The 27,590-nt window shown below is 54.0% G+C and overlaps 1 protein-coding gene and 1 long non-coding RNA gene across 9 annotated transcripts in view; one reads left to right on the plus strand and one right to left on the minus strand.

The window, feature by feature from the left end:
- The window catches only part of LOC144315368 (zinc finger and BTB domain-containing protein 7C), a 337,017-nt gene that overhangs the window by 119,972 nt on the left and 189,455 nt on the right, over positions 1-27,590 (minus strand). For 5 of the 7 annotated variants that reach the window (XM_077899760.1, XM_077899761.1, XM_077899762.1 and 2 more), the window contains one exon: positions 27,472-27,533. The gene's annotated coding sequence lies outside the window, so the exon portion shown is untranslated. Of the gene's footprint in view, positions 1-26,888; positions 26,996-27,471; positions 27,534-27,590 lie in introns of all 7 variants that reach the window. The other 2 variants (XM_077899767.1, XM_077899766.1) reach the window with 1 other exon arrangement.
- On the plus strand, positions 4,777-25,216 carry LOC144315369 (uncharacterized). Of its 2 annotated transcripts, XR_013381054.1 has the most exons (4): positions 4,777-5,165; positions 12,935-13,007; positions 21,676-21,880; positions 22,050-25,216. It is a non-coding gene; the product is annotated as an uncharacterized LOC144315369 (long non-coding RNA). The 2 variants fall into 2 exon arrangements; XR_013381055.1 differs by lacking the exons at positions 21,676-21,880; positions 22,050-25,216 and adding an exon at positions 16,198-16,766 and having other exon boundaries at positions 4,781-5,165.

Genomic DNA, 27,590 nt, shown 5'->3' on the forward strand with positions numbered 1-27,590 from the left:
GCAGGGAGCCTGCTTCTCTCTCTGCCTGGGTCTCTGCCTCTCTCTGTGTATCTCTCAGGAATAAATAAAATAAAATCTTTAAAAAAGAAAGTGTCCTTAGGTCTCTTGCCTGCCCTGGTGGGAACGGAAGAGGGCAGACTCCAAAGGCAGAGGACAGCAAGCAGAGGCCAAGAGGAAGAGTGTCCAGCATGGTCTTCCCCTCCCTGCCTGGTTCACCTAGCTCAAGGCCTGGAAGGCCCTCTTTCAGCACAGGGGGAGGAGGGGCGGGGCCGTCCCAGGGAGAGGGCGAGGGCCAAGGCAAGTCCCCGGGGTCGGGGTGGGAGTGAGGGGTGTGGGGGTGGGGGTGTGTGTGAGAACCTGGGGCTCTGGAGAAAACGCAGGCCCAGTCAACTGCTCTGCCTGCATCTATCTCAGTGCATCTGCTTCCAAGCAGCCCATGAGAGCACTGTGGAGGGAGCCCTGCACCCTAAAGCCCCGCAGCCGTGGGTGTACCCCTTCTGCCCTCCTCCCCTCCCAGGCCAGTCTCTTAACTGACAAATGCCTGGCACGGTGGTCTCCCCCACCCTCAGGTCCTGTGGTGCTCTGTCATTTGATGTCTGTTATGTACCAGCAGCAGCGCAGGGGCAGGGGATGCTGGGACATTCAGGCCCACATCTGCCCTCAAGCAGTTCAAACCCAGGTCTAATTAATTCACTTATTAAGCACCTACTGCATGCCAGGCCCCATGTTTACCTCTCCTAACCAGATCCCAAGCATCTGGAGGGAGTAGGGGGTCACAGGCCATCCTAATTTTTCTTTCTTTCCCCGCCATCCTAACCCCCCTTGTCCTAACACGGAAAACCCGGCAGTTAAAAGAATAAACCCTAGAACCAGATTGCCCTGGTGTGAATCCTGGTGGTTTCCCGATACCAACCTCAGTTTCCCTGTCTGTAAAATGGGAAGAATGATCATTCTTACCTCATAAGGAGTCTTCCTTAGCAGGAGTCAAAATATTAAAGATCCATCGGGAATGTGATGTAGCCACAGTCACTCTGCCCCTACCACAGGCACTCCAGACTCCTCGCCCGCCTGCAGCCGCCCTCCACTCCCACGCCCCTGCAGCACCCCCTCCCAGGTGCTGCCTCATGCTTATTAATTTAGCACTTAGCACAGAATCTGGCATGTGGAAGGTACCCAACAAATGTTTGTAAATAAAATGTTTACCAAGGTGAGCAGAGCTGACCTGCTTCCGGCCAAAATTTGTCATCACAATGAAGTCGCATGCGTGCACCCTCCTCCCCACCCTGAGTCACGTGCGCGGTTTATCTATTCATCCAGCTGTGTTCACAGACAGTGCAAAGGTGAATCTCCCCACAGCCAAGCTCAACTATCCTAAATCCCATGTCAGTGAGGTCCAAGTTCATGAGCTTCTATTACAACAAAAAGTATTATTTATTTTAATCATTAATTTCAGTCCCTTTCCTCTTCAAATACTTTCCTAAGGTAGATTGTTGTAGCCCAACTGTCTTGAATTTCCAGTCTCCTTTTGCCCTTCCCAACCCTGTCTGTGCTCACACACAGCCGATGCCCCAAAGGCAGGACCCCAGGGGCTGGGGCAGCCCAGAGTCAACAGCCGGGGCCTCCAGTCCCAGCACTTCCAGATCTGTGGGATCCTGGTCTCCTAACACAATGCCTGGCAGGGCCTCAGGATGACAAGAGTCCCTGCAGGAACAGACATGCCTCGGTCTTTTGCAATCTGTTCAGATATTGGCTGAGGGCAATGAATGCAGAGCCCCGGTATTGATCGCTCTGATCTGGAGTTGCCAGTTTGGCTCACGCGTCACCTACCTCCAGACCCACAGTCTCCTTGGGCACAATGACGAGGCCCGAAGTGACCAAAGAGGATGCTAGGCTCCTGCTGGTGGTCTCCAGCTACCCTGGAGAGACGTTTCACCAGGGTAGCGGGAAGGGGCTAGAGTCCCAGGCTCCCGGGGGACCTCGGGGTCTTCTCACTTCTGCGAAATGCTGTATTTCTCCAACTTCCTCATTGAAGCCTCAGTCATTCATCTCCGTGCCACCCAGGTGCTAAGCTAGGTCCCTAACACAGAGCTGGCCTAAAATTAAAGCACACTGGACCCAGAGCTAGGAGGTGAATTAGAGTCCCAGCCTTGCCACCAACAAGCTGTGTGACCTTGGGCAGGTCATTTCCTCTCTGCATCTCAATGGCCTCCGTCCACAAAAGCCAGGACTGGGATGTTGATGTCTGTGGTCCAGTTCTGTTAAAGATCCTAGTTATTTAAACAATTTCCTAACAGTCCTGATGTATAGATTGTGGTAATCTTGGTCAAAAAGCTGCAAAGTCGTGACAAACACAAGCTCAGCAAGCCACGAAACTCCCATTAGCCACAGGGAGAGTGTCCGCTAGCCACCTGGAAGTGTAAGAACTCAGAGCCTCCGGGGATGAATTAGAAGTTGAACGGTCACTGAGAGAGACACAGGGGCAGGACAGCGGGAGGGGGGGGCATGAGGGAGACGGTGGTGGCCTTCTGGATGTGATCCAGGCTCCTTGAAAAGCGCCCCTGCCTTGAACATCCCCTCCCCAGTCTGGTGTCCAGCCTTTGGAATTCCACCAATTGAGTTAACTGCTGAGTGAGGGGGCAGGGCAGGTCCCATTTCAGAAACCTCTGCAAAATGCAGACAGCCTGGGGAAGAGTGAGGTTCTTACCCTGCTGGGGCTGCCTAGGTCTTTCCTCTCTGCCCGCAGGGGTCTGTGGGCACTAGGCCCTCCAAGGCCACAGGAGGAGGGGGGGACCCCAAAGGGCCCCTAAAGGGCTGGGGCCGGAGGGAGGGCCCTCAGCTCTGATTCACTAAGCTCCTTTGCCATACCCCAGAGAGCCCTGGGAGGGGCAGGGAAAGAGCAAGGGAGGGCACGCACCAGAGTCCTCCAGGAGAGGGTGGCAGTGGGACAGCTGAGGGCAAGAGCTTGGTGCCTGCCTTTGGCTAACTGATTCCTCGGAGGAGCCAATCTGGAGAGGAGAGGGGAGGGGAGGGCAAGAGAGGAGGGGGACAGGGGAGGGCAGGGCAGGGGAGGGGAGAGAAGGGGAGGAAGGCAGGGCAGGGTAAGAGAGGTGGAACAGTCATGGGGGCAACTGTTAAGCCAACAGGGCGGATTCACAGAAAAATTTCTGAGCAGGGTGAGGATAAAGGGTGCTGGGCAGCACCCACAGTTCGCAGGGCCCACGCCCCTCTTTGAGAGTTGCCCGGCCGGTTCAGGCTGGTTCGCCCACCTCTCCCAACCACCCCCCACCCCAGAAAGCAGATTGTGATGTAACCACAACCCCGGCCAGCCCTGGCCACAGGCTCCCCGCCCCTCCCGGAGCCCTACCTGGCCTCCTCCGCGCCCCTCGCCCTCTGGCGCCTGCGGTGCTCCCGCCTCCCCTTGGCACTCTCGCCCGCCCTCGCCCTCCTCCCTGCCTGCCCGCCCGCCCGGGGAGAGGGGCAGCGGGGTGTGGAAGGGGCCGAGGGCCTAGAACACCGAGTCGGGCCCCCCCCCGCCCCGCCCGCTGCCGGGTCGGTCCCCCTGGCCAGCGGCCCTGACAGCCGGGCGGGCTACCTGAACTCTGGAGCCCCGCAGAGCCCAGGACTCCAGTTCACCTGGAGATTTTAGGGCGGGGAGGCTGGGGGCCTGGGCCTCAAAGGCAGGCTGCACTGAAGCCCAGCTCACTTATTTTCTGGGTGACCTTAGGCAAGTCCCTTCTCTCTGCCTCAGTAGTTGCATTTGTAAAGTGGAGGCGATCACAGAACCCTCCTCTCAGGGCATTGTTTTGGTGCATGACACATTAAGAGTTGCTTGGTAGAGAAGAATAATTATTATTACTGTTAGTAGTAGCATTAGTAATCATCACCATCATCTCTCCGGGGGCATCTGCTGTTGGCAGAGGGAAGAGTATGGTATAATCTGTCGTTAAAGATCTGTTGAACACCTATTCTGTGCAGGAGAGGCCACTTGGCATGGTGCAGGCATCTGGGAGTGAGACCGCGGCCTTGAATCCCAGCCCTGTCACTTGGGCTGTGCGACCTTCTCTCCGAGCCACGGCCCCCAACAGAAAAATAGGGACCATCCTTCCCACTCTGCAGAGCCAGCGTGGGGATTAAGCAGATGCTGTGAGGAGAGTATGCCGGGCAGTCCTCAGCACGTCAGGGTGCCTGTCGCAAGAGAGAGGCTTGGAGGAGTAAAGAGAATGAGGACAGAAAGGACAGACTCAGTTTCTGCCACGGAGGAGCGCTGAGGAGGGAAGACTTATGTGCAAAACACATCACCAAGTCAGGGGATCTGAGCTGGTGCTGAACGCCAGGTGGGGAGGAGGGGCTGTGGGAGGGGCAGAGCGGAATGTGAGGCATCAGTGGGGGGTGCTTCGGAGGAATGCACCCCCAGCCCACTCCCACTAGGACAGCAGGCAGCGAGGGGTTGGAGAGGGCTGCAGGGGCTCCGGAATGGCTGGTGTCAGCATCTGCTTCACTGGGGAGGCCCCAGAGGTGGCTTGGCCATCTCCCATCTCAACAGGAAAAAGAGGAATGAAAGGAACGGTTGGAAAACGCAGCCTGAGCAAAATCCCCACCCTTTATAATGACGGTGAATGTGGCTGAAATCGTCCATGCCCACGGCTCTGGCTGTGTGACTCCGGACACGGGTTCCCTCATCTGTAAAATGACAGGGTGGCCCCTGAGCCGTAACCCTCCACCCTTCTTGAAAGCAGTACTTGCTCTGACCTGCAGGAATGTGGGGGAGAAGCCGCTCCTGCTGGGAGGTGCAGGCAGGGTGCGGTCCGTGGGCCATTCAGGGAGCTGGCTCCGGGCCCTCTGTGGGGGAGCAGGAAGGAGGCAGGGCTGTCCAGGGCACGCAGCTGTCCTGCAGGTCAGGACCCTGAGCTGCAAGGAGCCTCGCAAGCGGGCACCCAGCCCTCCGACTCGTGGACGGGAGACAGAAGCACGGAGAAGTGAAGGGGCTTGCACAGGTCCATGTGTCTCCTCAGGGGGCACGGTCGAGGTGTCAGCTACGGCAGCAGAGGGTCCCCATTTCATTCAGCTAACAACGGCAGTCCAGGAGCTGGAGACCGAGGCCACTCCAAACCCCTCTGAGCTCCGTTCATGAGAGCAAAATGGAAGTGCATTCACTTCACTGCCAGGTAAGAAAGCACTTCTGGAAGAGAGGGAGCCATACAGACGGACACCTCACCCCCATAAACACTGTCCAAGGCCGGTGGGGGTGAGCGCGGGAGCAGTGGGCAGCGGCTCCTGCCAGGCCAGGGGGCATTTGCTTTTGTGATCAGTTCTGCAGGCTCCCTGAAGAGAGTCCAAGGACACTGGGCTTGAGTACTAATATGCATTTTTATTCTGCAATAATTTTCATACCGAGTTCAAGAGGCACCAGCTCCAAGTACATAAAACCAAATCAAATTAAATTAATTGATTTTATTGAAACCTGCTGCCGTTGTAGTCCAGCCCACAGCTGGGGCATGACCCTCATGAAATACCAAAGGGGCTTTTGAAATAATTAAATTAATCACACCCTGGGTTATGCACAAGGGCTTGCTCCTGTGCTCGGTGCAGGCATATTCCCGCTCACAGCCTCAGGCATGAGAGGTGTGTGTGGCTGTGACACAGATCCTCGTTCTGCCTCAGGGTCCCCAGGCCCAGGCTCCCCGTTCCGGGGTAAGCCACTGTCCATGCTCTCTTAGCAAACACACACAGACCTCCAAACACACATGTGCACACACGGCCACATCCACCCTCAGGTAGAATTCCCTTTTCTCGTTCTCTGCCTACCCATGACCTGGGCCAAATGCTCTCCTGGCCCTCCTCGTTTCCTGACCTGCCCAGAACCCCTCCAGCACTTACACTCATGCACTTGGATGATGCACTTTCTCGTTGTATTGTATCACGGGAGACTATCTTGCGTCACTAAGCAAAGGCCAACGTGCCCCTAGAATTCAGAGACTGGGCCTCTGGCTTCCCTGGATTGCTCGGGAAGCTCGCACAGTGCTCTTCACATGCAAGCAGCTCCAGATGTTTACTAAACCCCTTCTACGGGCTGGGCACTATTCTAATAACTTTACACATATTAGCTCATTGATTCCTCACCATCTCCCTCATCACCTCCCTTCCCACCCCCCACCCCCCCGAGCCCTCAAATAGGGACTGTTGCTGTCCTTAGATGAAGAAACGGAGGCACAGAAAATTTAGGCAACTTGCCCCAAGTCATCCAGCTGGTATAGGGAGCCAAGCCGTATCATTCCTTAGTAAATCTTAAACCAAAACGATTCTATCAATCCTGCTGCTGATCAAGTTATGGCAGCCCCTTTTTCTGTTTGAAGACAGACAAGTAAGGTCACAAAATGCACCAGCATTCCTGGTGGAAAGGACACATAGACACTTCATTTCACAGAGGAGGGCAGCTGCACACCAACAAGGTGAAGTTCACACAGCAATTCAGAGCAGAGAGCACCCCGTGTCCTATTGGCCTGAATGGCTCTACCCAGAGCAAACAGTTACCGATCATTCCAGTTCCTCGTGTCTTGGGGGCTCACACTCCAAGGTAGGCTACTCTTGCAAGAAGACAATGAGTGTTCAGGGATGCGCATGAGTAGCCCTGGAGCATCACCCACTTTCTATGGCCTTGTGCATATTCGGGTAGCAAACCAGAGTGGAAGGAGGGGACCTGGCCCTTCTAGGATCAAACCCCACACCATTTGGAGACCTGCTCTGGTACTTGCCCCACCTGCTGGGGATGCCTCAGGAGACAGAACCTGCCACTCGACCCATGCACATGAGCTTCCTAGACTGGCTCCCCAGTTGTCCTCCCCGGCTTACCCACCCCTCTCCCTACCCTCAAGATTAACCTCCCCACAGAGCCCCAGACAGCGGCCAGCCCAACCCCCACCCCCCAAACTCCGAGAGTTCAAGCTGCTTCACAGTAGTGACGAACACCGTCACCATCACCATGACAGCCGCCCATCACAGAGCTTCTGCTGCTCTGTTCCAGCTGCATGCACACCAGTCCACAGAAGCCTCACCATAACCTCACGTTACAGATGAGGAAACACGGGTAGAGGGAGCTGAGCAGCTTGCCCAGGCCACAAAGCTAATACCTGTGGGGCCTGGATTCAGAGCTGGGTTTCTGGCACACCTGCTTGATACATTTCCTGCACATTGTTTTTTGACTGATGTTCTTTGATTACTTCTTTACCTGAGAATGACTTTAAAAAATTGAGTGGTACAAAATATATAAGATCAGGGCATCTGGGGGGCTCAGTTGGTTAAGCGTCTGCCTTCAGCTCAGGTCACGATCCCAGGGTCCTGGGGTCAAGTCCCACATCAGGCTCCCTGCTCAGTGGGGAGTCTCCCTCTCCCTCTGCTCCCCCCCCAACTTGTGTGCTCTTTCTCTCTCTCGAATAAATAAAATCTTAAAAAATATATATATATATGTTCAAAGTTGCCATTTTAACCATTTGAGTGCACAATTCAGTGGCATTAATTGTATTCGTGGCCCTGTGCAACCATCACCATGATTTCAAAAACGTTTTCAGCACCCCGAACAAAACTGGTAACCACTAAGCAATCACTTCCCAATTATTGCCTCCTCCCTCCACCCCTGGTAAACTTGAATCTCCTTTCTGTCTCTGTGGATTTGTCCGTTCTAGGTACTGCACTCAAGTGGAATCATACAACATTTGTCCTTGGTCTGCAAAGCCAGTTCTCTGAAATAGGAAGCCAGACTCTTCAACTCTTCAGGTTCTCAGTTTCTCACTGGCCACAAAGGCCTGCCTCCCTCACAAGATACAGGGATAGGGTGGAGGTGTGAATTCCGGCACGGGGACTGGGGGTGTCCCTATGGGGAGGGCCAGTCCTGGGGAGGCTAGGTGCCCCTGGCTCCTGAAGGTGGATGGGCCTCCCCCAGAGGGCCACTGAAGCAGCATCTAAGCGGGGAAAGAAAGAGGAATCCCCATCTAGCAGGGAGAGGAGGGGAAGAGGAGACTCCGATGCCTCTGGAACCTGGGTGCTGTGTTGTCTCAGGTGGCCGTGAAGGGAGTGCATTGGGCATTGCACCCCCGACGAGAAACAGGGTGGCCCGACCAAGGTTCAGCGCCCCCCTGCCCCCATTCTGAGCCCAGACACTCTGCGGCAATCTCCCCCTCTCTTCCTGCCATCTGTGGTACCAGTCAGGACCTCCTCCTCCCCTGAGGTCACTGGGGCAGCCCTGTGTGTTCTGTGTGCCAGGGCTCCCCCCGCCAGCTCGCTCAGGTCCCCCGCTCCTTCAGGAAGCCTTCCTCCCCAGCTCGCACCACTAGGTCTCTTTCACAGATCTACCACGTGGCAGGAGGGCAGTGGCAGCGCAGTGTTTCAGGGCACCCTGCTTGACCTCTCTGGGCCTCAGATCTTCATCTGTTAAAGGGACATGAAAATACCCAGGGGGTGGCATTGTCATGAAGATGAGGAGGACCCCAGTGTGTGACTTGAGAGTGGGGGTGAACAGCAGAAGTGATGCGAAGAAACAGGATAGGATGTGGCTGATCTTTCTGATGCTCAGTTTTATTCAACTATCTGGGCAAAAAGAATCCCTCATACATTAAAAATTAGAGATGATTATGGAGAACGATGAAAAACATGTGTTGCTTTTAGAAAACGGAACAGACCACTTCCAGGGCATTCCTTGCTTTCTGGGAGCCACATTAGTGATTCTCTTGGGCAGCAAGATGCACTGCCTACGTGCTTCAGAGGGTGCTTCTGGGCCGGGCCGGTGAGCACATGGTAGGTCATGGGCCTGGCACGGGGCAGGCCCTTGATGAGGGCCGCTGTGCTGTTTTCCCAAGCTGTTCTGGGGGAGGAGCTTGACGCAGCGGCGCTGCAGTAAGTGAACCCGCACAGTTGGCGGATCCTATGATTGCTATCGTCTCTTGATCTCCCTTGAGAGCACAGAGTTGTGGGGTGGGAGGCACACGGGTCTGGAGTGCCAGGAGACAGCCCACCGTCACAAGCTGGATGTGCGTGTCCTTGGACGTGTCACTTAACCATTCTGAGCCTGGGTTAGCTCACCTACAAAGTGCAAACCAGCGGCTCAACCAAGGCTTCCCCGCAGGGCTCTGTGCTGATGGAGCAAGTTGGAAACAGAGTGGAGGCTAAAGACGCATCCCCATGCTCATTTAAGTCCAGGGCTCCTCACCATGGCTCAGGGCAGGTAAAGCCCTCTGTGAACAGCTGATCCCCGCCTGGAGGGCGAGGTGCTGTTACCGCAGCTCCGCAAGGCAGGTGGGCTGGGGCTGTGTGGCCGGCTCGGGGGGCAAAGACCAGGAGGCTGAGGCACCGAGGGGCTCTCCAAGACCCAGGGCCCAGAGGTGAAGGACCTGGGCCTGGAGCCCCTGACTGGTGCTCTCCTGCCCTCCATGTTCCTTCTACTGGTCAGTGTGGCCCCAAGGTGAAAGCAGGAGCCCTGGGGGTGACGAGCTGCCGGCGCCTTCAGGGTTCACTCAGCAGTTGGCAAGGATGGCAGTGTGCAATCCAAGCCCTGGGGGTGACCCAACCTACTGATCTCTGAAAGATCTCCTCCAGTTCCTCAGATTCTGGGATTCTAGCTGGGAGAGGCTGCCAAGGGCTCCAATTTTTTAGTACTCGCTATGTTTGCTTATTAGACATCTCTTGACTTCTGCACAGAGCCTTGTCCAGCACGCAGTATGCAGTAGGTGCTCAATAAATACTAGGTGATGGTTTTGCTGATGTGGCCCTGGAGACTGCTGTCCACCAGGAACAAGCCCTTTGGGATGCAGCCAGTGAGGCCCCTGGCACACCGAGTGGGCACCTCCTGTACACTGAGCAGGAGGGAGGCTCCCGACGCTCTGTCCCCGTGCCCCAGGCAGCCTCTTCCCCGTCCTCAGCTGGAAGCCCTCAGCTGAGCCCAGCCCTGATCTCTGCTCAACCCTGCCTGTCCCTGGCCCGCTGAAGCCCAATCCACCCATCCCCCAGAGCCGCCTGCGTCTGCCCTCTGCACGATGGCTATCCGGACGTAGCCCTGTGTCCAGTCCCTCCTTGGCCAGAGGCAAAGTCCAGACCGTTCCTCCACCCTCACAGGCCTCTCGCCCACTCCTGAATCTCCACTTTGAAAACGTCTCAGGGACAAGCGATCCCCAGGCCACAGCCACACACCCACCCTCGCTTCCTCTCCCTGTCCGGGCTGCCCCTCCCACGGGTCCCAGCCTACCCATTTCCCCTGCCCTTTTCACCCTTTGGCGCCAGAACCAGCTATTCTGAGCCTTTGGCCCAGCTCCTTCTCCCTGCCAGCTGCTCCCTTACTGGGGCCTCCATGTTTGCCTCTTTGCAGTTGACTGTGACTCAGCCCAGCAAATAAAAAAAAAAAAAAAAAAAAAGGACCCTGAAAGCATGTGGCACTATGACATGGGGACACCAAAGTCACCAACCCAGCACAGACCTAATGCTTGAGTTACCCACTTGAAATGTTAAATGCAGATCCCTGTAGTGCCGCAGGTGGGTGTGCGTGTGCACACGCACGCTAGCAAATAGATTCTGGGTCCTTCCAAGAAACTTTTCAAAGCAATCTTTCTCCCCCGCTTTCCAGAAACAATGAATTAGTAAGGATGAGCCCCAACAGGATTAATAGTGCTTTTCTGGTTGCCCAGGCTTCTTGCTTCTTTTATAACACAGCAGCTACTGGATTTCAAGGTTCCTCTGAGCTGATTCTAGGGCAATTACCGCAGATCTTATAAAATTACATCAAAGGGTATGTTTGAAAAGATAATTTTCTGTACTTGGCTCTGTGAAAAGTTTGCCATGAAAGCAGCAACAGATAATGGTGCCCGCCCCCATAAAACAGCTTCAGTAGAATCTTCAGATGCCTTTCGGAGCACGGGGAAGGGACAGGGGAGGAGGACAGGGTGACCAAAAGGAAAAACAAGTCCCTGTGCCCGGATTTGGCCTTGGTGACCAGGAAAACATACTCTGAGGGCACAGTCAAATATTTGATTCGCTGAGCTTATCAGCCAAGCAAAGGAGAGCAAAGGGCAGAGCCCGGCACAAAATCTGGGGTGCTGGGCGAGATGTCTAGGACGAGGGCTGGGCGGGTCCACAGTGATCCTGGGCCTCCCGGCAGAGAGGCCCTTGGGAAATATTTGCTTGCTGCAAGAGCGTTCCTGGATATCTGTACCAAAGCTTTTGGATCCTTGATGCTCTGGCAAATCTGTGTTTTTGACAAGTACACGGTCAACGCGCAGGTTTCCCTCCACGTGCTGCAAAACCCATAAACCATAAGGGACGACTCGACTAAGTCAGAAACCTTCAGGCCCTAAAGACACCACAGTCCGAGGTGAAAGTCACCTGGGTGGGAGGAGGTACTTGTGCACGACAGACCTACCTTTAATCCGATGGTCTAAGGAGTTCTCGGAAATCGGTAAGGAAAAGCACCAAGTAGAAATGCCCACTACTACCGCTCACACCGCTCAATCTCACTAATAATTGCTTTTGAAACATTAAAACCAAGGGTAGGCGCCCATGGAGAGGTGAGGGGGGCAATGCCTTAGCGGAAGGACCCAGGCTACAAAGTACCGGTGTGAGATGCAGGCACATGCCAGTGAGACCTCGGGCAGGTCCGGCTCCCTGGGGTCCGGTCACTGCTTCGGTGGGCTTTGCACAGAGAATGTACCATTGGTCTCCCATCCTTTGCATCCAGCATTGCCCAGGGCTTCGCAGACCTTCCCGCTCCCCTGAGCAGTCCCCGGGGGCTGAGCGCGCTGTTGTCCGCCACCCGCTCTGCTCGGAAGGCTGGAAGGGATGTGCTCTGGCCAAGACCCGCAGCCACCTCGGGACCTGCTGCGGGGCTCCTGACCTGTCTCCTTGGGGCAGGGGGCGAATGTCTGCACCATGAGAGCTGTGGCCAGATGGTTGGATGGGGCTGAGGAGGAGGAACCAGTGGGGCGTGGAGAAGAGGAAGGTGAGGGGTAAGGAAGGAGCACAGACGCTATAGCCAGGCGGCGTAGGCTTTGCACCTCCGTTCTGCACTCCCTGGCTGTGTGCTGTTGGGCATGTGATGCCATCCCAGCCTCAGGCTCCTCTTCCATAAAATGGGCACATGCTCCCCACCTTGCTCTTTCCTTACCGTTATCTGTGCCACTCAATTGGACATATGTCAGAGGCAGCCTCCCCCGACTGTTCCTTAACCGTTCCAGGTCCCCAGATGAGACCATGTGATTTCACTTTTGACTTTCCAGCCCTTGGCCCGTTGCCTTGTACGTGAAAGGCACAAAATAATGCCTGCAGGATGAATGAATGAAACTTATGGGAGAGAAACCAGGAGTCAGAGGGTGAGGTGATATCCTAAGGGCCACACAGCCCATTAACTACCTAGAGGGCTGTGAAGCCTTCTTTGTTTTTGCTCACGGGCAAAATGAACAGGACAACCGACAGCCAATTATACCGGCTCCCAAAGTCTCCTGTTTACTGAGAAAGTCTCATTCTACACTTGCTTTCCCTTATAATAATGGCCATCTTTGGTCTCAGAAATGTCCTGTGGTGGGAGATAAATTGCCCACTCTCCCCGTTACGGGGGAGCATGGGGAAGGGTTCTGTGTTTCCCTGACCCCATCTCCTCCCTCCACCCCTTATTTCTCTTAACTTGTCAGATATGCAATTAATATGTCATTCTATTAGCTTTTCACCAAAAGCCCCATGTGAACTGTGCTCATCCCAAAGGCGGCCTTCCCCCAGCAACACCTGTGAGTGCTCAGGCCAGTGATCAAGGGTGTTCCCACCATCTGCACACACCCGACGGCGCTCCTCACTGCCTAACTGCCACCAGCGAGGAGTGGTCCGACGCGTTGCCTTTGCCAGGTCTGTGCCGCAGCAGCACCCCCTCCTACTCTGGCTAACCAGCATCTTCCTTCCTCTTGCTCAGGGGGCACCTGATGGACGGGGACCCATTCACCACAGCTCCCGGTGTGCCTGGCAGCCTCTCCAGAGACGGACAGGTAGGCTGAGAAGAGAGCTGGGGTCCCAAGGTCCAACCCCCCACCCCAAGAAATGTTGGGTTGGGAGAAGGGGGAGAGACATCCAGAACAAAGAGAAGTGTTGCCCCTGGGAGAGCACACCAAACCAGGGACAGCTCCAAAGATGAGCATTTTCGTATATATTCGGGTTTGTGTGGCTTGGCTGTTGGATTGGGGGAGGGGCTGGCACTCCTGCTGGTTCTCAGACATCCAGAGATGGCCAGGAGGAGGAGGAGGAGGAGGAGGAGGAGGAGACCCATGAACCCCTCAGCAAAGGAAGTGAGAACCTGGGAAAGCCTATGAGGTCTGGGCACCCAGGTGCCTGCCCCAGAGCCTTCCTAGGTTAGCCCACCCTCCCTGGGGTCACCCCATCTTCCAGGCCCATCCTCTCCACACACATGACAGATGATGGGAGTCACACTTTTGTGTGGCCACAGGGGCTTGTGGTTGCCCCCCTGCCACCATGTCATGGGAGTGTGGTGCTTTCCCACCCAAAGATGGTCTGCTGCCTGAGGCAGGAACCCTTCACTTCCTGACTCCACAGGGAGTGTATCCCGGGCTCTGCACACAGCCCACACTCAACTGGCACTTGTCAGCCACCCAACTGGGAGTGGGGCACTAGAACCTGGGGCTGTCAGGTCCAACCGCCCTGGCACAAGACGGCTTAGAGCCTCACTTGCTCTCCCCCCCACCCCCCGCCCCGTGCCTGCAGACTCCCGGCCTGCAATGCTCCCAGGCCTGACTCTTAAAGCACGACAAAGCAGTCTCCCAGCCCCTTCCCTTGGCTGACCCACATCTAGTTTCCCCACAGCAGGGACTGAGGCCTGCTTTGGCCATCTCAACACCTTCTGGAGAGCAATGGGTGTGACACAGAGAGAGCTCTCTGAGATCAGGAAGCCAGCCCTGTTCCTTGAATTCCCCCTCCCGGGGGCACCTGGGGGCTCAGTCGGTGAGGCGTCTGCCATTGGCTCAGGCCATGGTCCCAGGGTCCTGGGATCAAGCCGCACACCAGGTTCCCTGCTCCATGGGAGCCTGCTTCTCCCTCTCCCTCTGCTGCTCCCCTGGCTTGTGCTCTCTCTCCCTTTCTCTCTAAAATAAATAAAAATCTTAAAAAAAAAAAAAAAAAAAAGAATCCTCCCTCCCTCTTGGCCCTCAATTCGCATACCTAAGCCAGGGCCTCAACTCAGTGAGGTATATTCTGGAAATCACCCGTCACGAAATTCTGGGGGCTGATCTCAGTAACTGCATGGTTGGAAAGGATCTGGAAAACCCACAGTCTCCATGATGGGAAAGACCACGGGCACCTTGAGGGTAGGGATGCTGCACCCATCAGCCCGGCACCAGCCCCAGCATGACCCGGGCAGAGTGGGCGCCCAATGTCAGCGTGCAGAATTGTACTCGGGCCTTAGCTCATTGCCCTCTGGCTGCCCCGCGGCCTGGCACAAAGAAGGCACATAGTAAGTGTCTGAATGAATGGACGTGGGCCTACGGGGCACCAGGCTGGGCACGCAGCCGACTTTATTGGTGCCATAGCTTTGCACAGCAGATATGATCATTCCATTTAATACACGGGAAAATAGAGGCCCAGAGAGCTGAAGGGGCTTCCGCAGGACACTCAGCAAGTGCCTGGCCAGAGTTCAAGCATACTTCCGGCTCCTGAACACTGCGGTCTTTCCACTTGCATTTCAGCAGCTCAACACTGAGCACCCACTGTCTGAGACACGGTGGCTCAGCCTTTGGGGAGGAGTCAGAGCTGAAGGAGAAGTAGCTCCAGCTCTCAGGTCGTTCTCACGGAAAGGGACAGGCAGTCTTGCTCTCAGCCACCTGGATGAAGGGCCGACATGGCAAGGCCTGCCCAGGAAGCTGAGACCTCCTTGTGCCGGCTGGGGGTGTGGTGGGGGTGGGGGATGGAACTCTTCTTCATTCTGAAGGACTGAGAAGGGTATCTGGGGACACGTGGCATGGGCTTGGGCGCCAAGGCCGGACAGGCTTGGAGCGATGGGCAGCGGCTGAAGAAGCTGCAAGAAGTATTTTCAGCAGCCCTCCAGTGGGAAGATAGGTCTGAGTGGGGGCTTCCCAGCACGTCTTAAATCTCAGGGCAGCCACCTGCGGGCCCTGGGGGAGGAGGCGCTCTGCTCAGGGACCCTGGGGTCTCTCTGCCAGAGGAGGGGTAGAGAGCCGGTGTCCATGCCTGGCCTCCTAAATGTGGTCCGAGAGATTCCGGCAACCTCCTGGCCTCAATCATCAGGAGTCCGGGGAGAGGCAGATAAGCGAGCTCTGAAGGACGGGTTCCAGCCACAGGGCCACAGACTTATTAGTTTTCCACACACTTGGTTGGTTGGCCTCGCGGGGTCACGGCGGGGAAGGGGGGGGACGTGCCTGTCGGGCTGCAGCTGATGCGGGAGGAGCAGGGCAACGGAGGCCTGGGGTCCTGTGGTGGCACCTCACCCGGCTGCTGCCTCCTCCTGGCTGGGGGTTTCCTCCCTTCCAGGGGAGCCCGGCCCGGGAGGAAGCGGGCCACCCAGAGCTATTGGGAAGCTTCTGTGGGAGGCCCACGGCACACGTTTCCGCAGGGCCATGCGCTGGGAGGGCCTGAGAGCCCACGTCTCTTCTGGGAGGACTCCTGGGGGACAGCAGGGACCTCCTGTAAGCCATCAACATGCTGTGTGACCCTCCCTGGGCCTCAGTTTCCATTTCTATAACATGGATACCTTGGAGCCATCTTCCTCTTCAACCAGAGAGCGGACAGATGGTTTACTTCAAGGTTTGATTATTAGACTTCCTGCTCTGGCACCATGATTTGAACAGTCCCACTGGTGTCCCACTGCATCGAGGGCACTAGACTTGAAACCCGATGAGGAGAATCAGTAGAACCCCCACCCCCAACAAACACCCGCAAGTACAAGAGCCTCACGTTCGCCGAGCTTCCACTCCACGCCAGGCCCTCTGCCCAAGGAAAATATCTGCGTTGATTACCTCATTTAATCCTGACAGTGGCTCTGGGAAGAGACAGTCACCGACCCCATTTTCCCCAACTTGACAGGATTTATTAAATGGCTTCAAGTCCTGAAGTGGTTTCCCACCCCCTCCAGAATGAAATCTCACCCCTCTTTTTCCCAACGCCTCGCCACTCCCCGGTCTACACACACATGCACCCTTCATTTCATCTCAGGCCCTGTTCAGGTCCCACTTTTCCCCAGAGAAGAGCCAAGACCTGGGGGAAGCCAGTGAGGTGCCCAAGCAGCAACATTCAGGAGGCGCTTACGCACTGACACAGCCTGAGGGTGAGGACTCCCGAAGCTCTGCCCTACCCTTGCCCTGCCCCTATATCCCTCCCCGCCTCTCCTTTGAAGTTCCCATAGTCCTCCCAGGGGGGCTGATTCCCTGCCTGAGCCTCTGTGGCTGAGGGGCAGAGACCCATTTCTTCTGTTCATCCCGAAACCACCTGGGAGCCAGGCTTTCACACCCCCGCCCTTGCAACATGCTCCCGTCCCTCCTCCTCTGCCCTCTGCTGCATTTGCCTGCCATCCCAATTCGCCTCTTAGCATCTATAAACAACAGTGATTTTTCTTTCCAATGAAATAGTATATAGCCATTAAAATTGTGTTTCCACGTGGGTGAATTCTTCGATCACCTCAATGTACAAAAAGGCTTTTCTATCTGTGACTGACAACCCAGAGGCAACCAAAGAAAAGACTGAGGAATCGACTACATAAAAATAAAAATAATTTCTGTGGCATACACCGTAAGTAAAGTCAAAGTTAAATAACGAACTGGGAGGAAATATTTGCCACATCTATCATAGGTAAAGAAATAAGATCGCTAGTGTATGTGTGTGTGTGTGTGTGTGTGTGTGTGTGTGTATGTGGTCTTAAACATTGAGAGACAAAGAACCAAAAACCCAGCTTGAAAGTGGGCAAATGAGCAAATTATGGGCAATTCACAAAAGGAATATAAAAGTTATCCTTAAGCACAGAAAAAATATTCAACTGCACTCATAATAAGAGAAATGCAAATCCAAACTACCGACACTAAGGTACCATTTCATACTCATGAGATTGGCAAAAAATTCCAAAATTTGACACCACCTTCTGTCCCAAGGTCATGAGAAAACGGGGTGGAAAGCACACCAGTACAACCCCATGGAGGGCTTTCTGGAAACACCTAACAAAACTCCGTACATATTAAGGCTTCAAGCCAGGAAGCTCACTCCTAGACATTGACCCTGAGGATACACTCCCAAGCATCCGAAACACACATGCCTGAGTGCTGCAGCATTATTTGGAATTGTAAACTACAGGAAACCACCTCAACTGTCATCCTGGGGATAGTGGTGGCACAAATGATGGTGTGCACACATGGGGAGTACCGTGTAGCTATAAAAAAGAATGTGAAAGGACCTCTATGAACTGGCGTGGAGTGTCTTACAGAAAATGATGTTGAACACATAAAGCAAAGCATTAAAAAAAAGCATATATGATAGGGTATCTTTTGTGTATAAAAAGAAAGGAAAATTAAAAGACGTACATAAAAACGTGTTTACCTCTACAGAAAGCAATAGAAGTGTAAGCATAAAAGAATTAAGTTGGTTCCCTGCAGGGGAGAATGGGGCTGTGGGAATGCAGGAGAGAGTGACGCATCTCATAGTACAGCTTTTTGTGTAGTTCTGGCTTTTGAGAGGATGTTAACATTCTACCCATTTAAGAAAATTTAAACCAATAAGAAGGGGAGGGGGGGAAAATCCCTAAAACTGAAAACAAAGTGGAAAAAACAAACCTGACTGTATTTCTAATAAGCACTCTTAGCCCACCAAGGCCAAGGAAAGAAAGAAAGGACTCCTTGGAGCTATTTAAGAACGCAGCAGAGATGGAGGTGGGAGGCAAGGTTTGTTTATTGCAGCCGTGAAGCCATCTTGACGTTACTCTTGATGTAACATAGGATGAAGCAAACAACTGAATGTGTTGACAGCTTTGAGGTTTTCACTGTGGGGAAAGGACATATGAATATGGAACGGGGGGAGACACAAGCAGCAGCCCTGCAGAGGTGGATTGGAACTGGAGGTACTAACAGGGACTGTGACTTGTAACATACGAACATGTGAGCGCATATGCACGTTTATGTGCGTGTGTATATATCCGTGTACATGCACATACGAAAGATAATGTGTACACACATGCACGTATTTCCTAGCTCCACCCCCTGAAAGGGCAAAGAGGCAAAGACACCCAGCAGTAGTGGGTACTCTTAGAGCCCAGATTTTGGTCTCTAATACCACTCCCCACTGAAAGGAACCAGGCATTTCAGAGAAAGGACTGGTTGCAGGGCTCATTCATGGCAGGTACATGATGAGCCTGGAACCTCTTTTCATTCCAGAAAGTAAAGAAAGTGCTCCGCAACAGGGATGGCGGAATTTACAAATATCACGAGAGTCAGCTTGTAGAGGCTCCTACCCGTCAAGTCTGGGCCAATTTATGTACCAAAATATAATTGAGCACAGTGAGAAATAATAAACTATCAGAAAAACGGGAACTCATCAGTCCACACAGATAACAGACAAATACATCTTACTGCTTATTAATGGTAAACGTATACCGCCTCCGTATACAGTGCTACTGCAGCATGCCAAGGGCCAACTCATAAATACGGAGGGAGCACTGGAGCCAGGAAAGCATCACTTTGCAGCCATCCTGGTAAGGACTGGATCAGGCAAGAGACATCAACAGATACTAGCCCTGCGGAAAGCTGATGCGGAACAGGGTATACGCCGGGTTTCAAAGGGTCTCTCCATAGACCACACACTAGTCTCAAGGAAGAACAAAGACAATTACCACGTAGGAGAGAAATAGATAATACTTTGACCTGGAGATTAAAATTTACATCACCAGTGAGGACCAAAGAGGACCGGGAGGGCTCACCAGTGTGAGATCGCATGAGAATAAACCCAAAAACCCAAGACTGCTGAGGCAGGATTCTGGCCAAGACCGTGTAACCTGGATCTCACCACCAGGAAGCATTGGACAAGCCCCAAATCGGGAATATTTTATTGAAAATAAGAAGGGGGGATTGTGTTCTTCAAAAATGTCAAGGTCGTAAACAACAAAGAAAGGTTGTGAAAATGTTCCCAATTAAAGGAAGCCAAAGAGGCACAGCAACTAAATGCAACCCCCTGGCCCCTAGCTGGGATCTGCTCCTGGAGGGTAAGGTGCTCTCGGAGGCTCACTGACAAAACTGGAATACAAATGGTATACTGGTAAATCAGACCCATGTGTGTAGTTGTGTTACATTTACTGATCAACCAGACACATACCGGAGTATTTAGGGGTAACTTACCCTCCAATGGTTCAGACAAAATGCCTATGTGCACGTGTGTGCACGCGTGCGTATGCATGATAGAGCACGCATGACAGAGGAAGTGGGGTAAAACCTTAACAACAGATGTAACTAGGATACAAGGAAATAAAGGTCATCTTTGTACTATTTTCATTTTTGTAGTTTTTCCATCATTTGAAATCATTTCCAAATAAAATGATTTTAAATGCACGTTCCAACTTTCGAATGACATTCACTTCTCCACAGGTACAGAGGAGGCCCCTCTGTACCTTCTCTGCTTGTCCAGGGGACTTCTGGCAGGCAGCCAGGCTGGGAGGCAGTGCAGAAAATCAAGCCATCTGGGAGATGTGGCCTTGGGCCAGTGACTTTCCTCCCTGCCTCTGCTCCTCCGCTGTAGGGCGATGCCCACCTCGTGGACCGTTGGACACACATGACACGACACCGGCAAGTGCTTATCAGCTCTGTGGCCAGTCAATGTGAGCTACAGCTTCACGGGTCTCGTTTCTCATCAGCAGGAACCCCCGCAGGGTGCAGGCCTGGCTCCCAGGCCCACGGCGGTCTCCAGCAGGACTGTGACCCCAGGACGAGCAAGCGGTCTCGGGGTGGCCTCAGGCTGGCAGCCACCTGCAAAAACTCCTCTGTAGGCGGATGGCCCCCCCCCCGTCGTGCTTGGGCCTTGGGAGCTTGCTGCCCGGTGCTCTCGGCTTGACACCCACTTTCCTCGTCTACCCTCGGGCTGGAACGTCCTACAAGACCCACTCCTAGAGACTCCCAGGCGTCTTGCTAGGGTTGCCCCAGCTGTCACCCCACCAAACCCCCACCCTGCCCCACCTTCAGCTCCTTCTCTTACTGTAGGATCGGATGTGGCATTTCAGTATGGCCCATCTCTCCTCTCGAAGGGGAACTCTTTGTGACAGTATTGTTCTGGTAGGAAGAACAGTGACCCTTGGAGAATAGGCTGGGGAGGAGGCACGTTTCGTTGGACGGGGACTTTCTTGGAGACCCTAAAATTGGCCTTTACCCAGGCCTGTCCTGAGAAGGATGCTGGGCTCCCTCTCTGCCCCTGTTCTGTCATTTGGAGAAGAGTCATCGTGCCACACTGTGTCCACTGGCCCCCTCAGACCCACTCTCCACCCTGTCCATGCACCCTGTCCATGACCCCTACGGACCACAGCACAGGTCATTTCCCCTCTGTGCTCCTTCCTGTTGGAAGCGCGAGGGGCCCCAGGGGGAGGACAGAGGGAGGGAGGGCAGATGTTGAATGCCTGGTTTCCCTGACTACAGGGGCGCCCCAGGGCACAGCCCAGGCAGGGTGGCCCCCTCCACAGCACCCTCACCGTCTCTGCTTCCAGCATCCCTTCTCTCCCTGCCCCTTCGGCCCCAGGGTTGGGCTACTGCCCCAGGTCCTGTGGGTTCCCTGTCCTGCACTGGCCTTTGGACTCAACTCTCTTCAAACCACCTGCTTCCTGCCTGGCCCCACCGCGTGGAGGCAGACACCTGTGGAGGGAGGTGGTGCCTTGTCTGTCCGTCTGTCCTGGTTGTTTGCTGTTTGCCCGTGAGGCCCTGGATTTACTGCACCCGGGGAGGGGACCCACCTTGGAGCCATTCATGCAGCAGAACAAAAGCCGGAGCTGCCACTTCAGGCGTCCTCCCGAGGCTCAGCGCCTCCTGCTCTGACTGTATTTCATCTTTTCGTAAAGTTACTGTTAACCGAGAAGCATCGAAAGAAGAGAATTAAAAGGGAGAAAAGTTGGCGGAGGAATGTCTTTTTTTCCCCCGGTTTAAACCTTTTGTTATCCACTCTTTAGGAATCCGATTCAACTCGAGGAGCATGTGGCAGCACGTGTTCTTCAAAATTAGTTCCAAGACACACTCAGGGCTCTTTATTATTCATTCTATTAAAAAAATCAAAATATTAGCTCATGCCTCTCACATCCTCGGAGCGGGTCTGGTGGCTTCTCTGATGTATTGTCCTCCTCGAGAGTGAAGAAGGCCTTTCCTCCCTCAAGCCTCTCGGCCTCCCCTTCACGGGGACGAAGAGGCCCGCGCAGGACAGCCCCCCAGCCTCACACTGGCTCCCAAGGAGCCCCGGGGGGCCTGCAGCAGGTGGGAGCGGGAGGACCCCTCCTGGTCTCAGGAGCACGGTTTCCCATGTCCAGAGCTAGAACAACTGGTTTGGAAAGAGGGTCGAGGAGGTGAGGACTCAGTGACCTGGAGGCATAGGAGTCACAAGTGGTGCATTTGTCCTTCTGGATTGTCGCTGCTGCATTGGTCCCTGGAAGGGATACCCGGATGCCAGCAAATTTTGTTTTCTCCTCAGGAACACAGAAATCTGGCTTTCGGCATCCTGAGCTCTAGAGTCACCCAGGCGTGTCACAGTGGCGATTTAATTGGACCCCGAGGAAGACAATGAGGTTCTTAGCTCAGTGTGGGTGAGGGGTTCATCCGCCTTGAGGAGCCTCCAGCTGATAGGAGCTGGCTAAGCAGCTTCTATGCCTGGTGGCCACGGCTGCAGAGCAGACCAGGTATGTCCCTCGACGGGGTGGGGTGGGGTGAGGGGGGCTTCCAGCTGGCTGGGAGGGAGGGAGACTACACAGGGCCCCATGTGGGGGGCTGCAACCGGTCAGAGGAGGCAAAACTTCCCAGAGGCTGAGTGGCCCAAGGAGGGCGTCCTAGAGGAGGTGTATTTGACAGCCGGCTACGCCCTGGAAAGGAAGGAGGAGAAGGACGGGCGAGGAGGAATGTGAGCAGACCCAGGGGGAGCGAGGCAGGGCAGGAAGGACCTTGACCACAAATGAAGGTATTTCTTCTTTCTTTTCTTTTGTTTCTCTGAGCAATCCCAAATTCACTATTAATCACCCCAGACCTGGCTTGTTGATAACTGTTGATTTCCCCTGCACACCTGTTCATATTTCTGATGGAAATGTATTACACAATCACGCCGTCGGCTGGTGATTACCATGGTAATCAGGTACGCTCACTGGCAGGCCGGCAGGCCTCTTGAAAACAAGATTCTGAAGACAGGGGCTTCCATTCCACCTACGTTGTGCCTGGGGGGCAAGGGGAATGAAGCAGGCCTGGGGCAGGTGCGGGGGTTGGTTCCTTCTCTGGGGAAGTCCTGGCCCACAGGGCAGTGCCAAGAGCCTCCGGAGGGCTCTGCAGGAAGTCAGGGGATGAACTAGACAAGGGGCAGGGAAATGGGGGGCAAACCCTGCCTCCCCTGGGGCCTCAGGGCCCTGCAGTGCGCAGATCCCTGGGGACCGTTTGGCGGGATCCCACGTGAAGAGAGGGTCAGAGCTCCCAGGAGCCCAAGACCAGGATCCTTGGCCAGAACAGGATTCAACCTCCCACGTGCACCTCAGGAACCACCTCTGTGCCTTTTGGAACATTACAGAGATGCTTCTCCCTATCACGGGATGAACGTTTAAGGTCTGGTGAAAGCCCCCACGTGTCTGAACTATAGCATGTGGCCCCGAAGCAGTCTACTCTAAGTTTGCAAGAGCTCCAGGCAGACTGCTGGGCTTCAGATCCCAGCTCCACCCCTTTCCTGGCTGGGTGACCTCAGGCAAGTTACTTAACCTCTCTTTTCCTTCTCACTGGCCAAAGACCCATGATAGGAATTTCTAATGCATAGGACTGCGGTGAGGATTAAGTGAATCGATGCATGTAAAATGGTTAGAACAGGCCCGCCACAGGGTAAGCCCTCAAAAGGGCCTGGGACACAGCAGCGCCTCCCCTCTCAGGGCATGGGGGACAGAGAGGGGTGAGGGTACAGCTGGTATTCTGGACTTTGTGCAAACACTGCCTCACCTCCTCCTGCGGGCATCCCCACGTCACCCTCTCCGAACAACGAGCAGACTGTGGCCCCTGGAACCCAGACCTCCTGCCTCCCTGCCCACAGCATTTTCAATTTCCTTCCCAAAGGCATTGGCCTGCTGGCCTCTGGCTGTCCACCCAAAACTAGGACCCGGCCCTCCTCACCCCCATACCCCGCACTCTGACTGCAGTCCTGGAAAACGCAGGCCTCGTGGGCACCAGGTTCCAGGACAGATAAACATCTACAGCATTTAGTCTCTCGGGCAATTGCCCCTATAGGTTAAATGGTGTCTAATTAAAGACCTCCCCCACAGTTACAGCAGTGGTTGCGTCTCTCGCGCTGTTCCAGGCTTGGCACAGCCTGCTCGCTTTAACAGAAGAAGGGCTGTCGTTAACGGAATTATTGTAGGCTGCACCAGACACTGTATGATCCAGATCAGGCCCAGGGCTGTGGGCTCTGCCTCTCAGAACCCGCCCACCGGAGGCAGCTGACAGGCCATTATTCTGCGTCCTGCAAACTGTGCAGTGATAAGGAAACCCCACCAATTTGATGCTTTATCTGGTTGCAGGTTGAGGGAAGATACTATTTCAATCAAGATAATGATTCCATTTCTTGGACGGAAATGAGATTTTTCTTTTTTTTTTTTTCACCCCCTGGCCTCATGGGGGTGCCACCAAAATCCGTCTCGGGGCTGAAACAGGTCAGGCACAAGTTACAGGATTTTTCTGGCAACCTCAGAGAGAGTATGAACATGAAGGAGAAGGGAAAGGGGGGAGTTTGCTTGCAAGAAAAAACACGCACACGCCAGGCCTATGAGATTACAAAGTCAGCTCTCTATTTGGCCATTTATAGGCATTAGGCAGCACCCGGGAAACCAAAATTGGGAAGATAAGCTCACAGAGCATGAGCACGATGGCCTGGATTTCAAACAAGGTAAAGGGCCTATCAAGGCAATAATGATAATGAAGCTCCAGAGACAGGACACTCAGCCAGGACAGGACCCGGGTAGCCAACCTGCCCCCCGCCCCCCGGCACTCAGGGGATACACTTCCTGTGTGACTTTGTAGACACGTGTCCTGGCTATTCTTTCACCTTCTATAACAGGGAGCTCCCCGACCTGGAGAGGGTCCTCCATCACTGACCAGCCAGCTCCTGTGCTGGGAAAGCACCTCTGAATCCGGGCAGTCACTCCATGAAAGGAAAACACGGTGAAGAGTCTACAAGGTGCTGGCACTAAAGGGCATCTAAACACACAGGAGTAACGAGTCCCGTTGCAGTGAGTCATTGAACAATATGCAAATGCCATCAGGCAATAAATACAGTGAGGCTGGAATAATTGGGACTAGGTGGTGAATTCTGTGAAATTTTACATTATTTTAAATATTTGAGGCTTTCAAGGGCTGTAATACAGCATCTCGAACTCTTTATCGGTGATTTGCCTTAATGAGGAAGTAGTAAAAATTTGCAATTCCAACATAGATTGTATATACAGTGACTTTAAAAAGTTTGGAAGTGTCGGGTTTGGATGCATTTGGAACATTCTGTTGAGAGCAGACTGGGTGGATTGCTCTCTCTCTCTCTCTCTCGCTCTCTCTCTCTCTCCAAACAAAAGGCACATTTGAGCTCATCTGCTTTGGAAGGAAGACACCGACAGCGGTTGTCTCACTGTATTGCATTAGACACACGAAAGCTTTGAAATCTACCCCCCGCCGTTGTCGGTGTGCATAGACTGTCCTCGGAAAGTAACCCCAAGCCCTGGTAACGTAGGGTGTCACCAGGAGGGGAGCCAGGCCACCTGGGGACAGACATGGGAAGGAGACTTGTCACTGTATACCTTTTGGTATGTTTGCATTTAGAGTCATGGGACTGTATGACCTATTGAGAATAAAGTGACAGTTTAAAAAAAAAAAAGCACATACTTATTTCAGTGAAGACAGATTCTGGCACTACCGATTTCTATCGTAATACCTACGCTGTTAAAATGCAAGCTTACTACGATAAAAATTACTGCTAAGTCCGGTGCAAAACCACATCTGGTTGTCTTCACAGCTGGGGTGTAGACAGGCAGAGGAGTAGATGCAACGCTGCCCCCTGGCCAGATCCCCTTCTCTGGCTGGGACACCTCCTCCCCCGCTGCCTTTGCATGTGATGTTCTCCAGACCTTCACTCTTGGTCAAGGGCATGCCTTGGAAGCTATACCGGCAGCACCATCGTGGGAATAGCCGGTGGTGAATGAGGGTTATTTGAGGCCTGCCCCTGGCTGCCAAACCAGATTATCCGTGCACTGCAATTCACATGGAAGGAGCCAAGGAAAGACTTGTCCTGACACATCCTCCTCTCTCCCTGACAAGTACTCCCCAAGAGTGCTCCCTGGATGCATCACAGCACCTGAATCTCTGCCTCAAGCTCTGCTTCTGGGAACTCGACCTGAATCGGCCAAACATCGGCTCCAAAGGGAGGCCTCCTTCCTTCCAGAGGTGGTAGAAATACACACACATGAGCTTTTTTCTCTGAGAGCAGAGCCATCACCACCTTCCTGCCTGGCCCAAGATTGCCAGGTGACCCTGTACACCCCGAGAAGGCCAGCACAAGCAAGATGCCAAATGGTCAGAATAGAGAGCCCCCACAACCAGACCCCTGAGGGCCTACCCAGATCCTCTTCTCCGGGACGAGTGAGCAGGAGCCAGGGGCAGACCCAGCAGGCCTGTCCCACAGTCAGAGACCCAGTGACGCGCAGCGGAGGGTCAGCACCAATGTCAGCTCTATCACCTATTAGCTAGCGGGCTCAAGAGGAATACTTATTCCTGGCCTCAGTTTCCTTACCTGCAAAATGGAAGTACCTCCAGAGCCTCTGCAAAGCCCGTAGGAGAGGATGCTGGCGAGCATGCTGTGAGCTGCTAATGCCACCTAGATACTGGCTGTGACTCTTGAGACTGAGAACATGCCAGCATCCTCTGCTTGCTGGGAACAGATAATTAAGCCTGATCAACTAACTAAATCTCAGCTGCCCCTCATCTTGGGCGTACCTAGAGCTCCCTATGCGAGAAGCAGCCCCGCAGAAAAGTGAGTGGACATGGGGAGCACCATCCTGGCGACTGTCCACCTGGAGCTCGGGATGACTCTTCGCTGACCTCACGGGCCTCTGGCGGCCCTTAGCTGCAGCTGTCCAGAGAGGGTCATCCCTCTCGTTCTCTCTCTCTCTCTCTCTCTCTCTCTGAGATCTAGGGAGGCTCCCCAGTGTGGATTCCCTGTAATGCATCCAGTGTCTGTATTGATCTCACACACAACCTCGGATTTGGTGGAAAATCCCTGTGGCCACTTTCACACGAATCACAGACAGACGGGTAGAAACTTAATTTTATTTACCCAAATGAGGGATACCTCGCTCTGTCCTGAGTCCTTGCACATTAACCATCCGTGAAGCCACTTCTAGCCCTTTACCACCTGGTCCTGCCCAGTGTCACCAGCATCCTTGTCCCTCCCCTTCAGACCTGTGGCTGTGACACCCTCCACACGGGTCTTTGGGCATCCCCAGCCTGGCACCTGTTTCTTCCGCCCTCGGATGGCGTCCCTCCTCCATTGGCCTCTCTTCCAGCTCAAGCCCCTCTGTCCCCAGGAAGTGTGCCCTAAGTACTCCTGTCCCCAGCACTTCTGGCTGTGGTGTGGGCACCAGAGCGGACCGTGTGCTTGGTCACAAACTTCTTTAATAATGTCACCTGCAGGCCTCTTCTCCTCCTACACTGGATTGAAAGTGCTTCTGAAATAGAGCCTAGGCTGCTGTCTTTCTTGTTGCCTCTCAGAGCCTCCAGCCAGTTCCAGGCACCTGGCGATTAGAAACAATCTCAGCTGGAGGAACGGATTGGGTTGTATGACTGCTCTTCCTTTAACACACTGGTAACTGGCCTGTAGGAGAATTCACAGTTCTAAGTAGGGCCCACCTAGCAGTGAACTCGGAATTGCACAAACTGGTTGTTTGTGGCTCCAGGGCAAAACAACGCGCATCCTGTGCTTACCCAGCCCACCCAAGAGTCTCGCTTTCCCCCAAAACACCAACCAACCGACCCCAAGGGAGTGACTCTCTTTCCTGCACTGGTGGCGGGAGGGCAGAGCCTGGGTTCCAACCATCCACCTTCCACGCCAACGAGCCCTTACATTCCTGAGACCAGCCCCACCCAGCCAGACACACCTTCCAGAACCGATGCCATCAAGGTCATGCTCCTTTCCCCAGAACAGGGAAACCCGCCCACTCCCAGGAACAGTGTCAAACCACAGACCTAAACAAGTGAAATTCATACTCACCAGCAGTGATGCCTTCCTCTTAAATTTCAGGCCAGCAGTTTCCCTGCAAACCTGCTCATTTCCTACAAAGAGAAGAAAGGGATGGAGAAGCATATTAGCATCTGCTCTGGTATCCTCTG

Source organism: Canis aureus, chromosome 6 (assembly GCF_053574225.1).
Source record: "Canis aureus isolate CA01 chromosome 6, VMU_Caureus_v.1.0, whole genome shotgun sequence".
NCBI classification, from domain to species: Eukaryota; Metazoa; Chordata; class Mammalia; order Carnivora; family Canidae; genus Canis; species Canis aureus.